This window comes from Jaculus jaculus, chromosome 2 (genome assembly GCF_020740685.1).
Source record: "Jaculus jaculus isolate mJacJac1 chromosome 2, mJacJac1.mat.Y.cur, whole genome shotgun sequence".
Lineage (NCBI taxonomy): Eukaryota > Metazoa > Chordata > Mammalia > Rodentia > Dipodidae > Jaculus > Jaculus jaculus.
This window is the reverse complement of record NC_059103.1, coordinates 169,991,166-170,008,757: the sequence shown is the minus strand read 5'-3', so window position 1 is coordinate 170,008,757 and position 17,592 is coordinate 169,991,166. Positions and strand designations below refer to the sequence as shown.

The following is a 17,592-nucleotide window of genomic DNA, read 5'->3' as shown; positions in this document are numbered from 1 at the left end:
TATGCTGTTGGTACAGAACATGGAGTGACCTGGCTGGAATCTGGAAGGGAGTCAGACCCCAGACAAATAGCTCATCTAGTGCCAGAAAGTGCAACATGAGCAACTGGGGGGAAAAAACCAACATCTGTCCAAGCAACTCGTGGTCTAAGCTACTCACCAGCAAACAACCTGACATGATGCTCACACAAGTGCAATAGTGGTGCCCACCCATGGTGGATAACCAACTACTCTTGATTTGGCTAATGGATCCACTCAGTGGAACAGAACCTATAGCTGCAACTGGGAAACAAGTCAGAACCATATCCAAATAATAAGCCTGCTCTCCAATATCAAGCACCTACCAACTGTGGACTAGAAGAAGGCCTACATCTGTTAAATTCTCACAAAAAAAAAAAAAAAACAATGATCATCCGAATTATGTGGTGCTGACTTCACTCTCCATTGGAGAATTTGCTTCTCTTTTTCAGAAGAATGCAGAATCTGAAGAAAGAATCAACCCATCACACTCCATCAGGGCTCCAGCTGAAACCATAGAGTAACTGGGGAAATGAGCAAGAGTGCTGCTTTCTTGGTGAACCTGGTACCAGAACAAGGGTGAAAGAGATAGACATAGAGAGCACTTAGCTCCTACCAAACCAGAGAGACAGAGACAGAGACAGAGACACAGAGGTCCCAAGATCTCACCACTGAAGTAGACCTAAAACAAATCCAACATGGCTCAAGTAAATTCCCGGAAGAGGAGGCAGAAAGATTGTTAGAGCTGAACATTAGGAGACACACTGCCGCTTCCCCATAACATGGCTACCCCCTCAATGCACAACCCACATTACCCAATGGGAGGGTCCCTGTTAAGGCATGAGGACAGGGAGGAGGCTAATGATGGTACCAACATGGCTATTTCCACACTGTGTACATAATTAACAAAAAGAAGTATTCATAAACCAGGCATGGTGGCACACACCTTTAATCCCAGCACTTGGAAGGCAAAGGTAGGAGAGTTGCCATGAGTTCCGATCCACTCTGAGACTACAGAGTGAATTCCAAGTCAGCCTACACTAAAATGAGACCTTACTTCAAAAAGCCAAACCAAAAAAGAAGAAAGTGGACAAAGACAAAGACACCAGGCATCCTTTTCTTAAGGAGCATTCAAAGTAGTCAAATTTCAAAATCTTTCTTTTCCTTTATATATGTCAGTAAAATTATATGTCTGCACAAGCTATACAACTGAAGGATAGTAATTTCTAACAATGTTTAAAGAAGACAAACTCAGAGAAATGCTAATATATATTCCTAAATATAAACATAAAAAGCTTAGGAAATTTACACCCTCCTGCCCACTCACAGGAATGAATTCTTCATCATTTCTCCTCATTCCTTCTCTTAACCTAATAAAGACTCTCTTAAAAAATAAACCATAAAATACAATAGATTTAAAATTTAATATCATAGCCTCTGAATTCAAATACATATATACAAAACATGTGGATATAAACATATACTACAACTTCTAATTACACACATGAAGCACTGACTTGCTGATACTCTTTAGAAATTAGAGATTAATGATGATAGGTGAATTGTGTGGTACACTTTAATGTTAACCATTCTCAGAATCACAATTTTGTTGGTACTGCATCCATTACTACACTGTTGAAAGATCAAAATAAAGATCCTACTTTTACTCATGTACTAATACTTGTTTAATTCAGTTAATTAATTGCAGCCTAGCCAAAAGGTTCAAACAGACCTCACACAGCATTCAAAGCATAGCTTGAAATCTAACCTTTCCTCCCTTTTCTTTAAATTGGCCTTAGGAATGAAGTCAATAAATTGCCAATTAATAGCATACTTGCTTTGATGACTCATCTGTAATTTACTATCATACCACTTCATAAATTTTTAGTAAAATTTCTGGAATTTCAAGTAAGATACTTCTTCCATGGGAAAACTCAGTTTAAGAGTTCTCTGCTGCCAGTAAGACAAACTGACTGGAGCTCCTCCCACAGTGTACTGAGGAGGAAGATGCACGCAGCCAGCAAAAGTTTAATTTGTTCCACTAGTAATACAAAAAACTATTCCAAGTTATCCACCAAATAAATCTGAACATTAGTCTCTTAAATTTGGTTAAGACACAGGTTGAATCAGGTACATATGATCCTGAACATCAGTAACAGTACAGGAAACATAACTCATATTCTATACACTACTAGAGCTAAGGTATCCCACTATAGATAGCTGCCATCAGCTACTAATGGGAACTTATTGCGACCCAGCACTAACTCCATTCTCTTCTCACTTAAAGTCAGATAACCCTACATGACAAGAATCTAGAACATATGGCACTTAACATCTTTTGAATCCTGTCCAAGTAATCTATTAATTCCAATTTTTAGCCTTACAGGGGAAATTCCCTAATTGGTATATTTATCCTGTCCGTACAACTGACTGGTCACGTATCCTAAACCAGAGACCCCTATCTTCATAACCTTTTAATTCAGTCCCAGGACTAGTCCTCCAGACCAGATATCCTTAAATGGCCCCAGTAAATGAGCTTCACACTTGTGCAATGAATACACCAGAAAAAAAGGGGGATTGTGTTATATTGATCATCATATAATAAAAAAAAAAACAGTCACAGAATAATTCCAAAAGAGATGGCAATTATTGCTATATCGTTGGGCTCAGAAGTGGGCATTTTTTGACAAAGTGACTAATATTAATAAGAAACCAAGAAGATCAAAGAGTAATGTCAAAGAAGTGAACTGATAAGAGGAAGAAACTAGGACAATGACTAATGTTAAATTAGTAAGAGGGTGGTTATGAGGCCATTTCCTTATTTTTTTTTTTTTTTTTTTAATTTTTTTTATTTATTTATTTGAGAGTGACAGACACAGAGAGAAGGACAGATAGAGGGAGACAGAGAGAATGGGCGCGCCAGGGCTTCCAGCCTCTGCAAACGAACTCCAGACGCGTGCGCCCCCTTGTGCATCTGGCTAACGCGGGACCTGGGGAACCGAGCCTCGAACCGGGGTCCTTAGGCTTCACAGGCAAGCGCTTAACCGCTAAGCCATCTCTCCAGCCCCTTATTTTTTTTTTAATAGAAAAAAATTTTTTTTATTTGAGAGTGACAGAGACAGAGAGAAAGACAGATAGAGGGAGAGAGAGAGAGAGAGAATAGGCGTGCCAGGGCTTCCAGCCTCTGCAAACGAACTCCAGATGCGTGCGCCCCCTTGTGCATCTGGCTAACGTGGGACCTGGGGAACCGAGCCTCGAACCGGAGTCCTTAGGCTTCACAGGCGAGCGCTTAACCGCTGAGCCATCTCTCCAGCCCCCATTTCCTTATTTTTATCTCAAGTTTCTTTCCATTATCTTTCAGGAAAGTTGGTCTTATCAGGTAACTATTTCCAAAAAACATTATTTTTATTCAAAACTGTTTCAACCAACTTGGGATTAAGAGAAGTTAACAAAGGATCTCACTATGTTGCTAACATGGCTGGCACTAGGAAAGCTGCCACTGATGTTAAGAGTATTATTTACAAATCTAGGCAGGAGCCACCAAACTAGAATAATAACAAACTTTTACCCAATACCAACCCTACGCCTGAGTGTAAGCATTACATTCTCAGAGAGAGGCAAGAAGTAGAGGAACTAGAGAGATGGATCAGTGGTTAAAGGCACTTGGTTGCAGAGCCTGATATTCTGGGATAGATTCCCCAGTACCAAAGTAAAACTAGATTCCGAAATGGCATATGTGTATGGAGTTTGTTTGCAGTTGCAGGAGGCCTGGCATGCCCATACTCATTCATTCCCTCCCTCCCTCTCTCTCGAATAAGTAAATAAAAACTTAAAAATAGACACTAAGTTTTTACTAGTCATAAATTATTGGAATACAATAACAAAAATTAACCAACTCTCTAATAAATAAATAAAATTAAAAGCAAACAGGTGTACAAGGTGGCACATGCATCTGAAGTTTCTTTGCATTGCCTAGGAGCCCTGGTGCGCCCATTCTCTCCCTTTCTCCATCTCTCTCTGCCTAGTATAGTGGCACATACCTATAATCCCAGCATTCTAGAGGTCAATACAGGAGGATCACTGTGAGTTGAAGGCCAATCTGAGGTTACATAATGAATTCCAAGTAAGCCTGGGTTAGAATGAGACCCTACCTTGGAAATAAAGAAAGAATAACAGTTATCAACAGTTCCTATCACTCATATGGTATTTTTTAAGTTTTATTTCCATCAGGACAATGGTCTCAATGCAACAATTTTGGGAGATAAGCAAATTACTGCCATTCTTTGGAAAATTATGGTAATAAATAACAATAACAAACAAATTCACTTGATGTATTTATTCTGTGAAGGGCAACCTCTCTGAAAAGATTCCCTTTTGGGATGGGTAAGAACCTAGTGGTATTCTGAGGCTTGTAACTGTGACCATTTAATAACAATCAGACAGATCAAATGACATCCACAAATACTGGTTCCAGAATTAGATTCGAGAATAACACAGCCTTAAAAGTACAGACACATTACATCCTTCATATAAAATTAATCTTTCCTAAGCTATGTTGTATCATTCTGTGATAGTTTCTAAAAATCTCCTTTGGACTGAATGATAGTAAAAGAAATATATATGGTGCAAAAATAAGTGTGTCTATAAATAGTATGCTGAAAATAAACTATAGTCTAAGTGTTAGGAAAATTACATAAGTGTGGATATAGTGGCCTATGATATATATAATTTACCTCAGAACTGCAATACATGGAGCACATTGTGTGATACTTAAAGAAACACATTTTTAGACTACATATAAAATGAACAAATTCAAAGGTCCAACTATATATAATAAGCCAAGAAAAAAATGTAGATCTGTGCATTCAATTTTTAGAAATTAGAATATGTGATATCCAAATATGATTTCTAAGCTACATACTTCAGATGTATACTTTGGAAATTGTACTCATTAAAAGTGTTGGATAAACTTGTCAGTAATTAAATTGATCACATTTCCCTGAAGACCAAAAACCTAGTAGATGACAATAGAGGTCAACATGTCCCAGCTGCTGAGGAGTAAAGACTTTTAAGATCTGGATGCATGCAGGCATCTTATTTTCCCAGGATTTCAAAGTCCACATGTAGGCTGCTGTTCAAGCATTATAAATGAGTAATTCAAGTAGGGCACGGCTGCTGCTTATATTAACTTGATAAAGATGTTCCACTCAAGTGCATCAACAGTTGTGCGAAGTCATGCCTTTCACTGGTTGACTGAGTCTTGTGTAGGCTATGCACTACTAACAATGACTAGAATTTTAAAAAATTTTTTTTGATTCATTTCTGAATTTGTTTCTCTAAGGCTAAGAAAATCATGCACTACTAATTACCTCTAATTTAAACCCCATATGCAAAATATGATCTTAACCATTCTAGTATTTATTTTAATTTTAAAATTTTGTCTTAGAAAACAAAGGCAACAATAACAAGTTCTATCGGTTAATTTTCTTGTTACTGCTACAAAAATACCTACTTAAGAAAGGAATTGTTTTAGCTCACAGTTTGGGTGACAAATGCAACCAAAACATGAGCCACCTGTTCACATTGACTCCATGGTCAGGAAGTAAAGAGAGAGGAATGCTGGTGCTCAGCTCATTTGTACCTTTTCCCCATTTTATTCGGTCTAGGATGCCACCACCCACATTCTGTGTTGGTCTTCTCATCTCAGATAATTTTCTCCAGAAATATACTTTTTAAAAGAATTCACAAAAGAATGCCTCCAGCAATTCTAAATCAGGTCATTTTCTCAATTATAATTTACATATATATATATAATTATCTTGAAATGCAAACATTTAAGGTATGATATTCATATTTCTAATTTTGTTCTTTTTTGAGATAAAAATACAAACTCTTTTGGGAAAAAAGATGAATGAAAAAGAAATTTGCTTTTCAAGGTTACTATTTACTTTGTCCCTGAATTAAAAATATAACCATGTCCTGCATACCTGGTATTAGTTTTAGAAACAAAAAATACATGGAGTCAAAATATTTACACGTGGTTCCAGGAACCACTCATTGAGATGTGGAATGAGACAGGACACGATGGCTCTGGTAGGCTGGAAGAGCCTTTAGAAGATGGACCATGGTTTGCATGGAGACCTGAAGATGTTTTGGATATACTAGGACTATACAAGGGCTACCACAGAGGCTGTTAGCTAGAAATATACATTTTCCCTGGCTCCTCAGCCCAGCTGGAGGGGCAGAATTGAAAAATCCAGAGACTCAGTCAATGGTTAAGATTAAATTTAAACTACAGAATTTGACATTTGATAGTTGTTGACTTTACATTGTTCTAGACTCTCTTTGCCATGCCTTATACCAGTTGAAAATGTTTACTCTGTGCCCTTATATGTTAAAAGTATATAACTTGCTTGGTTTTACAGGACCCATTAACTAACAGACAATCTTAAATCTCAGAAGAGACATGGGACTTTAGAACTATCTTAAGTTGGTCAAGACTGTGGTGACCTTTAAAACGGGACTGAATACAATTAACAATGTGTGATTGTTTTGAATCTATTAGGAACCAGGCTGGAATATGGCAGTTTGAATAGATGGCCCCCAATACATTCAATGTTTCATTACTTTACAGGTTGGATCTGCAGCAACCTAGCTGGAGAAGGTGTGGTGATGAATTTCAAATTCCAGTCTAAAGGTATACAAAGTGTCTTAGAAATGCTGCTAAATGCCTTAATGTCCCAGTAAGTGATCCTTTTAGTACTCTACTTTATGGCAACTTTGACCTAAGTTAAAATAACTAACAAAATAAATAAGTATTATTCAAGTTTACAGGATGTTTTAAATTCTCCCTTAATAATTTCTAGAGTATAAACACCTATTAATTTCCATGAAAAGTTTAGGGTACAGATCTCTTCAATTTATGATGGCATTACGTCTCAATAAATTCATTATAGGTGGAAAATATTTACATTGAAAGTACACCTAACACACCTAACCCTTTTAACATAACAGTTTAGCAAGAATGAGGTGTAGGAGACTGGTTACTGAACACTGCTGCCCAGCACAGCAAGAAGAACATCAAACCACCAGTCATTAGCCCAGGTAAAGGCCAAAGTTCAAAATACAATGAATGGTATCTACTACATGTGTAATAGCTTTTGAACCATAATAAAGCCAAAAATAGAAGTTGAACTATTACAAGTCAGGGGCTATATGCATTTCAACTTCACTGTAGAACAAAAGAACATTTTTTAAACCTTTTTGTGTATTTTTTCTTTCCGAAGCAATGTCACTCTAGCCACAAGAAAAGGAATTGACAGAGTAAGTTTACTTTAATTTTACTTTGTTTCTTTGCTTGCTTGCTTGCTTGTTTTTCTACTGGGGTTTGAACTCAAGATCTTGCTCAGGGAGGCAAGAGCCTTGCCAAGAAGCAGTATCCTAGACAGTACTGTGGTTCTTTTATTTACTTTTTCAGCACAAGCTTGTTCAATCAAATCTTTTACTGGCTGATTTCACAGAAGGCCATCTATAGATATATTCAGATCTATTTCATAGTCTGTCTACTATTATTGAACAACAAAGAAGACTCATGATTATCATAAATAACTGGCATGAATATCCTTATAGTTTAAAAACAATTCTTTAAATGTAACTTGAATTACTCCTTAAGAATTGAGACTATGAAGGATAATCCTTTTTAATAAGTTTTCCAAATTTATTTATGGACACTTTCATCCAAATATTTCCAGGCAGCATTTATAAAACCTTCTTCTTTTCATAAATTTCACAGCTTTCAGTTTTATCATTTCTCAAATGAATGTGGATTTCAGAGTTTAAAAATTTTATTATCCTAATATCCACTTTGCTGTTCTATATTTTATCAGTTTTTGCATGTATGTGGACTAAATACATGTTGGGGGTGGGACACATGCAGGTGTGTGTATATGCATGTGGATGACAGAAGACAATCCCAGGTATCACCCACTGGTATGCTATCTATCTCTTTCTTTCTTTATTTATTTAGGAGGAGATTTTATTAGGGAGCAAAGCAAAAGTTCCAATTTTCTACCTCTTTTTAGCCTGAGTCTCTCAATCACCTAGAACTTACCAATTATTCCAGACTGGCTAACACTGAGCTCCAGGAACCAACCTTGTTCCATATCCCCAGCACCGAGATTACAGGCAAACAATAACCATGTATGACATTTTTAAGTGGGTACTGAGGGTGAAACATAGATATTCATTCTTGTGTAACAAACACTTTAAAATCTGAGCTATTTTCCAAGCCCATTTTATATATTGTTAATCATTGTTTTACTACTTGTGAGTCCTATGATCTTTAAAATCTGAGCTATTTTCCAAGCCCATTTTATGTATTGTTAATCATTGTTTTACTATTTGTGAGTCCTATGATCATTCTCCTAATGTGTAATTATATTTTTGTTACTTTGTAATTTAATCTATAATTGCAGGTATTTCCAGTTTTAGATTTCCACATTCTAAGTAACAAATTAGGATTTAATCTAAGTACATATGAGAACTTTTATTTTTTTATACTCAAAAGAAGGTGCATTTTTTGTTTTGTTTTTTGAGGTAGGGTCTTACTCTACCTCAGGCTGACCTGGAATTCACTATGTAGTCTAAGGGCAGCCTCGAACTCATGGTGATCCTCCTACCTCTGCCTCCCAAGTGCTGGGATTAAAGTCGTGTGCTAACACAGCCAGCTCTAAAAGAAGGCTTTTTTAAAATATGTAGTATCATTAACTAGCTGGCATAATAGAATATTACTTCCATGAAAAGGGTTAGCTACTACTTTAATGCCAGAAGCAGCACCAAATATATACTAGGTATTCCAGTACTTACGATAGAAAAATTTTTCCCAGTGAAGTATTTTAATGATTTAGAAATACATACTTACTTGAAAAAAGCAGGTTGGAATACTGGTTTATTTAATATAAAATATCAAAACAACATCTATCCCAAAAACATCTTACTCTGGAAATATTCAGATAGTAACCAACTAACTGGTTAAAGGAAATTTACTATGCCATAATTTCAACACTCAAACTCAACTTAAGGTCTATAACAAAATTAGTCACAATCAATACCTCCTTTAGACACAAGGAAACTCTTACTTCATCACTGCCCTCTGCCGGTGATATCATTTCCCATTAATTTTTCCTCCATGCACTGAACCATAGCTTCATAAAATTACTTCTGACCTGCATCTATATTTAAACTACACAAGTTAAAATTCACCTAGCCATATGGAATTTAGTAAGGATGTAGAGGAAAAACTTTTTCCATGAGAAGCTCTACACTGTATAGAACATATACTTCCAGTTATTTGAGTTTAATTCTTTGGAACTGTGTCTTTCAATATTTTTGACCTACAGTACAAAATAGTAAATTGTAGGTAACTGATGGCAATATAAAATAATTCTTCACTATATAAATGTAAATGAATTTTGTCAAGTAGAATGTAGATGACTTTTCTCACTACTGGAAGAAAAGTAATTTGTCCACGTCCAAATTTACTTTTGTTACTACTGACCTATAAATACCTAAGGTTTTTTAATTCTCTGTTAATCTCCCTATATGTTTCTGGTTCCCTTGCTAATAATAGAGTTAAGCAAAAATTTTTTACTTGCGTATTACATATGCATACAAATCATTTTAATAATTAATTAAAACTTGTTCCCTATCTACCGAACTAGATTTTTGTCCCTGGACATAGCTATTTAGAAATGATAAAGATGTGTAGACTATGTCTCAGTGGTAAATATTTACATAGCTGTAAGTATCTATTATCCTGAGGATCTGTCATTTACTAGTAATGATCTCTGCTCTGAGGAACTCCCAGCTTCATAAGGAATCCATGAAGTGCTTAGAAGGGAGTGAGGAAAGGGATGGGGAAAATGAGAAACCAAATGACAAAGAGGAAAAAATAAAACAAAAAAAACCCTGTGAAAATTCTTATACATTAATGGATAACTGCCTCGGATTATGTGTGTTTTACAAATATGAAAATAATGTAAGTATGTCTACCATGTGCATTTGCTCTGACTAAATGGAATCCAAAAGCTATCTGAAAACCAAGATTCCTCTGCAGGGGACAGCACAACTAAGAGAGCAGGCAGCGAAGACGACCTTGCACTTCATCCCTAGTGTTTCATCAGATGCTACTATTCAATCACCTGCAAAATCTCAACAGGATGTCAGGGCTAGAGTTATCGGACATTAAACACACAAACCAAGATTTGCAAAACTAAAACTTTAAATAATTGCATAATTTTCTGAAATACAGACAAGTAATAATGGTCGCTTTTGATACATATAAAAAAGACTGTAAATTATTAAACACCAAACATCTTAAAATTTAGTTCACTTTGGAGCTCGTTTTTACTAAATATTTCTTGTATACTAACTTTACACTTAATAGAGGAACTAATACTACTTACTCTGAATAACAGCTCTCTGTAAGCAAACGCCAAAAATTTAACCATATGCTATAAATGAGGGAAACAACTGATTGCCCACGAGGCTCACAGGATCTCTCTCTCTCTGGCTTGCTTCCAGAATCCAGGACTTTTCAAAGAAGCAAAGTAATTTCCTGTTGCTATTGAAACTGTACCTAATTCCTAGCATCATGGCTTCCAGGAGATATGTAAATATGGAAGTGTTCTGGAACTAGGTAAAAGACTTGCTTCTCAGCTTCAGAACTATATAAATTATATAAATTCATAAAATTCATAAAATAACTTAAGGAAAAAGTTGAAGTAGATAAGGTTAGACAGGGTGAAGGGAACAAGGATATAAAACAAAAGACTCTAAACAACTACATTATTTTAAATGCCTTAAGTGATCAATAAAAGGTACTATTTTAAGAAATAACTAACACCCAAAATTTGCATTATGTTGTATGGTTTACATAATGTATTTGAGTTTATAGTATTAAGCTTAATTCTCACAATAACCCTAAAAAATGGCATTCCTTTTTAATTAGAATATATAATATAATTTACAATGCATGGAGTTGAACTCAAGTTATCTAAATATAAGCAATTTTATTTATTTATCCATTCATCCATTTGTTCTGCCATGGTTATTTATTTGGTCTCCTCAATGTACTAGAATTTTATACTATCAACAGTAATGTTTCATTATATTTCTACACAATAAAATATGCAAAAATCACTTGGTAGTAAAGTGAATGACTAAATAATCAATAATGATACTAAAAACAGAGGCAGAGTAACCAGGCTCGATGGTACACATCTGTATTCTCAGCACTCTGGAGGTTGAAGCAGGAGGAAAGCCATATATTTGAGACTAGCCTGGCCTACACTGTGAGCACCATGACAGCCAGGTCTAAAAAGCTAGACCTTTTATCAAATACCCAAACAAAATTTTAAATAAGAAGCACAATAAAAATAAATAAAAAAACAAAGCAACATCATTATTTGAAATAGCATTTAAATACATATGAACTTTTATATAAATTCTTAAAGCATATATCTGTTTTATACAGGTATCCATAAAGACTATTAAAGATACTTATAAATATTGTATTTGAGAAAACTGAGCTGTTTTGGTAAAATTTATTATTAATATTTTTCACAGGAAAAAATAAATATGGAAAATACTTTTCACATTTATCATGTATACTTGTGTGCAGTTCTCTAAGTGGAAAAGTTTTTCTAGTAATTAATAGGATAAAAATGTCTGTTACAAAACCAACACTCTCAAAATGCTATATCCTGCAATAGAAATTGTTTACTTATGCTTAGAAAAATCACTTGTTCATAGATTCCCACAACCAGTTTGTATGGTAAAGAGATCAGGAAACTTACTTTTATGTGTAACATCTTTAACATTTGCTCCTCTTTCTGTGCTTGTGATTAAATGTAACATTCTGAAATCCCAAAGTTCTGAGAAAAACATAAATCCTTGTCTCACAGCTGCTGTTTTACTCGGAAAACACATGCATTTTCTTTTCAAGCATCTACCATCAAAACTCCCAAAGGGCTTGGCTGGAGAACACCTGCATCTCTTCATTTAGTTCCAATAACAGAGCCCAAACTCCAAAATTACAAAAATAGATGCTGTGTTCAGCTGTAGTTACATATTGCCCCTAATTCCCTTAACAAAAATGCGAGGAGCATGAAATCATTCAGGCAAGCTCTGTCATCAAGAGGATAAGATTTTTTGCACCAGAAGCCCAATGGGAACATGATAGAAAACTGGCAACAATTACAGATAAAGTACATAGTAAAGTCCTCAGGGAGGACAGAGGAAATGTAATAAGATAGATGGGTATAATTTTTACACATTAATGCCCAAACCACAAATGTGAATTGTCTTTAATTGCTACAATATATGTAAGGATTCCTACTCATATATCCTGTCAAAAAATAAGAAAAATGTAACTTTGAGGAAATCTACTTTATTTTACAAGAAATATTATTTAAAACAAGAGATATTTCCTATAAGTTAAAGCTTACAATATAAAATACTCTATTTTTAATCTTATTAACAACTCATATTATCACCAAAGGACATTGAATGCTGTGTATTTTCTGGTGAGTTTAGTCAAGAAAAATGTCTGGCACCCAATTTAAACTGAATTTCCCAAGACTAGAGTTATAACTGTGACTTCCTTCCCAATAACAATGACCACTAGTTCCCCATATATGATGAGTAAAATATAAAATTTATTGTAATTTATAAGAACGTAAATTTTTTTTTGGTTTTTCGAGGTAGGGTCTCACTCTGGTCCAGGCTGACCTGGAATTAACTCTGTAGTCTCAGGGTGGCCTTGAACTCACGGCGATCCTCCTACCTCTGCCTCCCAAGTGCTGGGATTAAAGGCGTGTGTCACCACGCCCGGCAAGAACATAAGAATTTTAAACTATACTTACTTATAAAGCCAATTATACTAACAAATAAGAAAGCTGGTTTAATTTCCTCCCTACTGACAAGTTCCACATATATGATGAGGATAATATGAAATTATTTAAGTTATGAGAATCTACTAATATTAAGAAACTTTACTTCTATATGAAGCTAATTGTGCTGAGAAAGAAAAAAGATGGCTTAAACTGACATTATATTCAACAATTATTTTAAGAGGAAACATTTATTTTTCATTTTTTTAAAATATGGAATGCTTCACAAATTTGCGTGTCATCCTTGTAGGGGCCATGCTAATCTCTTTATCATTCCAATTTTACTATATATGCTGCCGAGGCGAGCACATTTTTCATTGTTTTAAAATAAGATCATTATCAACTAATTCAATTTTCTAATTTAAGGAAGAAAATGTTGCTTTGAATACTATATACTAAAGAAAAATTTAGTGCTATGTGAAGTACCATATGATTGCAATTCTGGCACTAAATGAGGTCAAAATACCTCGAGTTGTGGGGTCAACTTAACTATAAGACTTTTGTATCCAAACTAAAAAACAAACAACAAAAAGTAAAAAGCATGTAAAGTCAACTTATACAAGTAAGTTCAAGATATTTTAAAATATATCTTATTTATTAATAGAAGAACAAAATTAATTAGGTAAAAAATTAAATAGAAATAAGTATAAAATTTTCATATATGTTCATAACTAATACACAGATGTAAAAATATGGAAATTGTCTTAAAAGTAGTTTATGTTAAAAAGATGCATTAAGAACATACAAAAAACAATAATAACTAACATTTTTGTCTATATGACTCTGAGAGTATATGCACAATATACTTAGCACAGAATATTGTGTTAAACTTTGGGGTACCATTTAAAGGAAAGTTTCAAACATATACAGAAAATAAACAGTACAATGAAACAATTATACAGGAAATGATTGAAGCAAATTTATGATGTTTACATTGAATTATTCAGCTAAAACTTTAAAATGGTATTGAATAATGCCAACTATATGCAGGAGAGAAAACAGCACTGGGCTATTGTTAAAATTGGGCTGGAAAGATTGCTTAGTGATTAAGGCTCTTGCTTGCAAGCTTGATGGCCCAGGTTCAAATCCTCAGTACTGATGTAAAGCCAGATGCACAAAGTGGCACATGCATCTGGAGTTCATTTGCCATGGTAAGAAGCCCTGATGCATGCATATTTTCTCCACCCCCCATCTCCCTCCTTCCCCTATTCCTCTCCCTCTCCTTCCACTTGCAAATAATAATTAATTTTTTAAAAAATTGTTAAACTTGTGGCAGTTTATGTATTTTAGTATGGAATATAAAAATAGGGAAAAAAGCATTCTGAGTTTTAAACATGCTGGATGCTTGATTCCATAAGTATAGGTCAATGTGTGTGGAAGGGGAAGTACACATGTGGAGGCCAGAGGACAACATTACGGTATTGATCCTCACTTTCAACCCTATTTGAGACCGCGTCTCTCTTGTTATTTTGCCATTGCAAAAACCAGACTAGCTGGCCTGTAAGCTTTGGGATTCACCTGAATCCATCTCCCATTTCACTAAGTACATTAAAGTGTGCACTTCTAAGATGGGTTCTGGGAATCCAAATGCCAGTCATCAGGCTTGTATAACAAGTGCTTTAAATGTCTGAGCCATCTCCACAGCCCAAGTATAGCGGTTTTTCTGTTTGCTTGGTTTGGTTTCTGGTTTTACAATGTAGGATCTCCCTCTAGTCCAAACTGACCAGATATTCACTATGTAGCCTCAGGTTGGCCTCAAACTCACAGAAGTTGTCCTACCTCTGCCTCTGAGCACTGGGAATAAAGGTGTGCACCAACATGTGGCCAGCGGGGAGTGAGAAGAGGGGATAAGAATGAATATGTGCCCACCAGGGCCTCTAGTCACTGCAAAGAAGCTATAAAGAAAGTCTAAACTCATGTAACAGTGCTACTTTGTGGATCTGGCTCCACTTGGATATTAAGGAATTGAACTTAGATCAATTTATGATTGGCAAGCACCTTAACCACTAAGCCATCTCTCTGGCCCCAAGTATAGCATTTTTAAGGTGACCTTACTGCTTTGCTTTCTATTTGGTTGATCTAATCAACAATTCTGTTTAAACTGGTAACTTCATTTTTACCTTTTTGTCTTTGGTGCCTTTTGAGATTAAGGCTCTAACCTTTAGCTACCTTCTGACCACTTTCCTAAACGTATTTTAATGTTGCCTACCATGTTTAAAAACTCAGCAGTGTTCCCGATTTTGGTGTCAAGAACTGTAAACTACCTAATATTTTATTCAACCACTATTCCATGAATGCTGCAAAAGATGAGATTCCTCAGTCAGTGACAGAAATTAGTAACAGCACAGGAAGCAACACTTGAATTCTAATGTACCTACATTAGTTCCCTTTCTTACCAAGTTCCACATATACAATGGCACAAAAATATGTCCAAAAGGATGTGTGTATATGCCAAGATTTACATGATATATGAAACCTAAGTTGAGGACCCAAATGTGTTTTATGATAGGAAGTAAGAACCTAGTCTTTGCCCCAGACAGAGAGGCTATGTCCCATCTTCCAAAGCTATTCACTGTACAAACACCTTTGAAATGACAGACCACAACAAAAAACAGCCAGTGACATCATCCACAGAAAACAATGCGGCAAACTGATACACTTGCATCTTAAGAGATAGAGGCCAAAAGAGAGAAAAGTTTCAATAGAAATGGATGATCACAGCAGTAAATGTTAAACACTAGAAAGATGTATGGGCTAACTGACAGTTCAGTTTTGCCAGGATAAGTAGAATTTATCGTTTCATGTTACTGAAATTCATAAACTCAGACCAAGAAATTCGAGTTACAGTAGAGTTAACAAAGAATCTAGTCGTAAGTAGAACAAAAAAAGATGCTGGCATTTTCTCCCAGAGTACTTACTTGTCAAAGAGAAGAAAGGAGCACATGGAGAAAAAGGAAAGAGACTACAAGTAACATAAAGAACTTACTATTTATCTGTCATATGTATTTGTACCCTTGATCATCTATTATAAATGTTCATTCAATCATTCAGTAACCCAACAATCATCTCAAGTATTCCTTGTATGTTAGACAACATTAGGACCTAAAGATAATATAAGCAAGCAGTGACAACTCTGGAAGTCACTTTCAAATGGTGAAAATAGACTACACAAATATACATTGTTTCGAAGGAAAAAAACATATTAACAGTTCTAATTAATCGAAGTGGTTGGGAGGGTAGGAAGAAGAAAGCATTCCAGAAAAAGCCTCATTAAAGAAGAAAAACTTGTGTACAAAATTTAGAAGCAGGGTAGAATTGAACAGCTATAGAAAGAACAAGAAGAGATATGAGAATCCCAGGTAGAAAAACAAAAAAGTATATGTAAAACTTCATCACCACTGAGAGACTGGTGGTTTAGAGAACCAGTAGACCTGGGAGGGACTGAATGGTTGCCTCTGGGTACTGATGATTGTAAAGTTACAGTAGATCATGATTATATTGTATTCTTAAAGAGCACTGTAAAATGTATTTATGTATCAAAAGGCCTGTTTAACAAAAATTTTCAATTGTTTGGACAAGCAGAACCTGATACAAACCATGGACAAAATATAGCACATGAAAAAGGACCAAGGACCATATGTAAAAAAGAAGAAATCTGGGCTGAAGTGGCTTTGTGGTTTGAGTCAGGGGTCCCCCATAAACTTAGGGATTCTGAATGCTAGTTTCCCACCTGATGGCAATTGGAAATTACCGCTTCCTGAAGGCAGTGTATTGTTGGGGGTGGGCTTATGGATGTTACAGCCAGTTTCCCCAAGCCAGTGTTTGGCACACTCTCCTGTTCCTGGTGTCTACCTTATGTAGGTCAGGGGTAATGTCCACTCTCTGCTCATGCCATCATTTTCCCTGCCATCATGGTGCTTTCCTCCTGGAGGCTGTAAGTCAAAATAAACCTTTTTTTTCCCCACAAGCTGCTCTTGGATGGATGGTTTCTACCAGCAACACGAACCTGACTGTAAAAAGTGTTCAAGCATGAGGGCCTGAGAGGGCCTAAAACTGCCTAAGTTTGAATCTCCAGATCCCACATAAACAGCCAGAAACAACCATGTGTTTGGAACCCCAATCCCACAAAGCAGAGCAGAGACCAAGGAACAACCCAGACTAGCAATAAATAGCAGTTTCCAATACCAGTAGCAGTCTCAGGCTCAAATAAGAAGGGCACAAGAGCAATTAAGCTGGACACCCAATGTTCTTCTATGGCCATTTCTGGCAAGTACATGGGTCACTGCAAGGGCACATAAATGTGCATACACACACACTACCAACACACTGTACACACATATCAATGTAAAAATTCAAAAGAATGAAATGTCTAAAATTCAATATAAAATATTATACATAAATCAATCATAGTGTACAAATAGTTCTATATATTAAGGAGCCACAGAAGCAACTATTTCTCTATTTGATTTATATACATACAAATTCAAAAAATGTTAGTGTCACTGAACAGTTCTCTAGAGGGTAAACCTTCAGGTCTTTCCCTATAATCAGAGCCAGTCACATACAGAACATAATCAAGGGGCAGTCCAAAGGGAAGAGTAGCTAAAACCTAAAAGGCAAAACACTT

At 35.6% G+C, this 17,592-nt stretch overlaps 1 protein-coding gene and 1 non-coding gene across 7 annotated transcripts in view; both read right to left on the bottom strand.

Annotated features, from left to right (window-relative positions):
- The window catches only part of Vps13b (vacuolar protein sorting 13 homolog B), a 659,022-nt gene that overhangs the window by 465,454 nt on the left and 175,976 nt on the right, over nucleotides 1–17,592 (bottom strand). The window lies entirely within an intron of this gene.
- LOC123459035 lies at nucleotides 13,173–13,274 on the bottom strand. Its single transcript, XR_006635965.1, has one exon. It is a non-coding gene; the product is annotated as a U6 spliceosomal RNA (small nuclear RNA).